Consider the following 5,687-nt stretch of genomic DNA (forward strand, 5'->3'; position numbering starts at 1 on the left):
TTTTGCAGTTTTTACTCGTTCAATTCGTGTATCATACCCTACTACAAAATAATGTAGTTGAACCTTATCCACGTTATTGGAATGTGTTAGCTTTTGTTATGCCTATTTGTACAGAGTGTTGAACACACCGACGCTGTGTGAGTACGGGAAGAAAGAACTAGACAATTTTGAAGCAGCTTTTAGCCTTGTGTAGCCTACACCACTGAGATTGCATGACGGCTACTGTTTTGAACCATTCAATCACTGGTCGAAAATGTTCTTGCTCCTGTCACCGCAGAGGGTGTGCACAGAGCTTTTATTATGAAGATCGTCCTGCTCCCCGCTAATTATATGGTGTTTAGTTCAATGAAAGTCAACATTTTCCTGCCTCCATTGAAGATTCTTCTATAGACGAATTAAATGATTGAGCAACAGATACAAATGAATAAATATCTTTATTGACATAAAAACTTCAGAGATGCAATGAAAGTTAACATTTTCCTGCCTCCATTGAAGATTCTTCTATAGACGAATTAAATGATTGAGCAACAGATACAAATGAATAAATATCTTTATTGACATAAAAACTTCAGAGATGCTGAGTGACTGCCAAGGCAGATGTCTAGTCATATTTTACAATTGATCAACCTGGCACACATGAATATAAATAAGGCTGGGGTGGACATGTTTTTGCATACTTATTATGAAAGACATAATCTGCTCGAGAAAACGTATTTCCAAAAAAGACTCACAGAGTAGAGTGGGTACTATCTGCAGTAACTATATTACCCATAATATAGTTATTGTACTACCTAGTAATATGTACATTTTAATTCAATAGAAACAACACAATTCATAGAATCTATGCAATATATGAGAAAATATTGATCTACTAAGAGTGCTCAAATAGCCTATTGGCGTACCTATGTAAGGAAGTGATTTGACAAAAGGCTGTGCACCACGCATTTTGAAACGTTTGATCATTTTTTTTTTACTTTTTGAGGTATGAGCGCTTAACCTAGCACCGCAGTGCAGGATGGTTTCTCACAGCTTGGCGTTGTTGTCATTTGAGATGGGTGTCTGGCTTGAAGTGTTTCGGCCGCATTGCAGGATGACTGTTAACGGTTGCCGGAAGATCAACTGCTGGGTTATTTTCGTTATTTTTCTTGATAGAGAAATTCTGATTGCAGATTCGTTCTCAGCGACCTCAAATTTAGCCTAAAGGCTCAGAATGTCAACAATGTTTTTAAATAATTAAAAATCATCATGAAAAGTCATTAATATGGCAGTACATTACGTTTCTGGAAACTTTTACTGGTGACTGGAGTTATTATTGATTATAGGTAACACAAAAATAAAAAAAATCTGGTGTGGCGCACTCACACAACTTTCCTTATGCCGTTATGAAAATTGATCACCTGACGCTAGTGTTCCCGCGCATCTCAAGTCTACTATTAAAGTTTGAGCCAGCTGGTGACAGGTCAATAACGCTGGAGACACACGAGGTCTGCTATCTCTTCATAGTGAATCATTTTATAGAATCAACAGTTTGCAATTGGATAATCACATTTTCTCGAATTTCGAGCTTATTTTTAATTTTAGGTGGAATTGTTACTAAACATTAATTGTACAGATTCTCATGCTCAATCTATTCCACTCGATTTTTTTTGTTTAAATTGTATCTGAAGCCTGATAATTTAGAATCTAAAATCAAACTTTGCATAGATGGGGCGGAGCTCCTGAAATTTTTACAGATATGGGACTTATGGCAGTTGATAGAGCTTATCGATGACTATTTCAGGTATAACTTTAATCAAAATCGTTGGAGCCATTTTTGAGAAAATCGCGAAAACCCTTGTTTTTGACAACATTTTAGCCGCCATCTTGAATCGGATTTCATCGAAATTGTTCGTGTCGGATCCTTATATTGTAAGGGCCTTTACGTTCCAAATTTCAAGTCATTCCGTTAATTGGGAGATGAGATGATCGTGTACACAGACGCACATACACTCATACACACACGCACACACACACACATACAGACCAATAACCAAAAACCACTTTTTTGGACTCAGGGGACCTTGAAACGTATAGAAATTTAGAAATTTGGGTACCTTAATTTTTTTTCGGAAAGCAATACTTCCCTTACCTATGGTAATAGGGCAAGGAAAGTAATAATCGTGAGAAAGAAAACTGCTGATGAACGCGAATAAGACCGCCACTCCATTGTTCTATTTTCTCGGCTGCTTGGCTGAGCCTGGCTGGAGGGATCAAATTTAATAACCGACTGGATTGATCTTTCGTCTATCCGCTAGGCGGAACTACGCCGACCATTGCTAGGTGGAAGACGTTACTGCGGCCACTCGCATTCCCAACAACGCTGCTATTAATTGCTGTCTCAGCGCCTAGTCCAAGTCAGACAAGCATTCAGCCTGCACTGCGGAGCTAGCTTAAAGTTGAAATCTTGGTTATATCTCATTTCCGAATTGGTAGAATATATGAATTCATAAAATTTTTAGTATATACATTTCCCTTTAAATTTGATTCCTCAAAATATCAATTCTAGATAAATTTATTCCAGTTTTTAAAAATAACTCAAATCAGGTTTGATTCTCAAAATTGAATAGATTTCCTCAGAATTGATACCAATTCTTAAAAAGTATATTATGAGATACATAGAACAAATATATTAAAGAATGCATCCTCAAAATTTCATGAATCTGCTAAAAATTTGGAAATAGATCTCCCCCAAGATTGCAAATTTAGACACTCATTTCAGAAATGATCATTATTAAATGATGAAAAAGTTTCTCCTTAGAAATTATTTTTTCATTTTAGTTACTATTGATAGTATCAAAATCTATACTATAGCCTACTTTGAAAAATTCACTACGATAGTGAAAATTCTCCAAAAGCGAGTTGCATAGCCTTATTTAGTTTTTGCAAGTCTGAAATGGAAACTCAATAACTGATTACCATCTTATTGTAGGCTACTCGAATGTGGCTATTTCTACTCAAACTGTAAAAGTATTATTTTAAATGTTGAAACTTTTCTTGATTTTATCAACTGGACGTAGGTAGTTACTATTGAGTTGGATTATGATTAAATTGTTTTTCCATTATTACAGTACTACCGTATGTATGGTACCTTTCATACAACACAGGCTACTGTCACAGAATAGGTACTACTGTTACTGAAGTAGTCATTGTTTTGATACTAATACTTTTTATGTTTGTAAAAAAATTATGAAAAACAGAATACGATAATAAATTGGGATGTTCAATTTTGCTTAAAAATAGCTTGCATATTATATTACAAAAAATGTAAATATAGGCTATAGTACCAATAAGTTAATGAACAGAATAAGTTTCAATAAGAATAAGAACATTAATAAGTAGTTATTTATGTTTAAGTTCATAAGTTCATTAAACACACAGGAACACGCCATAAAAACATTATTAGTAAAGGGATTAGGAAAGTTATTATAAATTATAATATACAGTAACACTATACAACTATATGGCGCATGAGAAAAACATGTTATTATTATAATACTCTAACAAGTTTAGTAGGTATTGTTGTCTATCGTTGTTTAGATGGATGAAGAAAATGCTTGCTAGTCAATGGCTCTGATTATTTTTTTCTATTACAAGGGGACTGACCACTGACCATTTTTACAGGTATACAGTTTTACGGTTTTACGTATATGTTTTTTGAATATTAGATCTATTTTTAACAAGGTTGAGGAATTGGAGGTTGAGTTGATTGAATTGAAACCGGATATTTTGGCATTTGCTGAGACTTGGTTAAACCAGGATAAAGATAAAGTTTTTAAAATACATGGATATGATAAAGTAGCAGTAGCAAATAGAAAAAAATCAAATGGTGGTGGAGTTGCTATATATTTGAAACAGAGCTTGAGCATGAAATCATACCCATTGCTATATGAAGATATCATGACTGAAGGGGTGTTTGAGGGTAGTGCATGTATTTTCAAAAGTGCTGAATATAAATTCGTATTTCTTGTTGTGTACCGTCCACCGCATGATAATAATTTCTACAATTTCATTGAAATATTGGAGCAATTGTTGAACCAACTCGATAGTTTGAATGTTCCTATTTTAATATGTGGAGATATGAATATCGATGGCAATATTGATTCTGTATATAGAAGATGTTTTTTTGATGTGTTGGAATCCCACAAATTGTTGAATGTTATAAAAATGAACACTAGAGTGACTCCAAATGTATCAACACAAATTGATTAGTGGTAGACAATTCGGATTCCGTAAGAAAAAAAGCACAGCAGATGCAATTTTTGCCTTATTAACTGCAGTGTACGATAAAGTAGATTGTACGGACGAGGTGTACACAATATTCTACGATATGACCAAGGCATTCGATTGTGTTAATCACAGAAGGTTGAAGCTAAAACTTGTCAAGTATGGAATCACAGGAAAACCCTTGGATTGGATAATGACTTACTTGGAAAACCGACAACAACTGGTCACTGTGAGTCACATGGGAAAGGATAATGTTATTCGACATATAAGATCACAAGTGCAACAGGATGTTAACATAGGAGTGCCGCAAGGCTCAAATATGGGTCCAGTTCTTTTCCTGCTTTTTGTGAATGATCTTCCAACTTCAGTACAAGCGGGGGAGATTTGGATGTTTGCAGATGATGTGTGTCACCTCTTAGTAGACAGGAATTCTTCTGAAGCAATTAAGAAAACGCAACAAGGTTTGAATGAGATGAGTATATGGTGCACAGAAAATAAGCTGGTACTAAACCAAAAGAAAACGTGTGTGATGCAGTTCCATAATGTTAAGAAAAGAGACTTTAGTCCACGTTTGCGCATTGGTGATCAACACTTGCAATTGAATGAAAATGCCAAATACTTGGGAGTACACATTGCTGACAATCTACGTTGGGAAGAACACATTAATAATGTTGCTAAAAGATTAAACGTAGTGTGTTGCCTTGCACGTCGCCTGCAGAAAGTAGTGGACACTGAAGTATTGATGAAAGTTTATTATGGCTGCTTCCACAGTGTTTTAACATATGGCATCATATTCTGGGGAAATTGCACAGAAGCAGAAAGAGTATTCTTACTGCAAAAAAGAATAGTCAGAATTATAAGTGGTGCACACTATATTGAACATTGCAAACCAATATTCAGGAAGTTACAAGTGTTAACATTAACGGATGTGTACATACTGGAGTCAGCGACAACAATCCTGAAATATCCTGATCATTTTGAAAGAAACTCCAGCATTCACCACCACAATACTAGGCAGAGAGGGAACGTCCACATAGATAGACAACGGACAACACTAGCCTTGAATAGTACGAGGAATGTAGCCAGCAGGGTGTTTAACAGGCTCCCCTTAGACATAAGGAGGTATAGTGATCCTGCAATCTTCAGAAAATCTTTGAAGACATATCTGCTGGAAAAGAACTACTATTCCATGAAAGAGTTCTGGGAGGACGTCTGACCTCAGGTTGAATCGGACAAACGACGACCACGGCTGCAAAGCTTCCAGTGGGATCATCACAAGTATGCAAGTAAGTCTCTAATTTGAAAACTTGGCGGTTGAAAAGCTATGGCTATTGAACGCAAGATGGCGATAGTATACAAAACACGGCCTTTCATTGGCCGGTGCATTACACGATTTGCCTGCTTTTTGTGACGTCCCTCATCAC

The sequence above is a fragment of the Nilaparvata lugens genome, chromosome 10 (genome assembly GCF_014356525.2).
Source record: "Nilaparvata lugens isolate BPH chromosome 10, ASM1435652v1, whole genome shotgun sequence".
Taxonomy (NCBI): domain Eukaryota; kingdom Metazoa; phylum Arthropoda; class Insecta; order Hemiptera; family Delphacidae; genus Nilaparvata; species Nilaparvata lugens.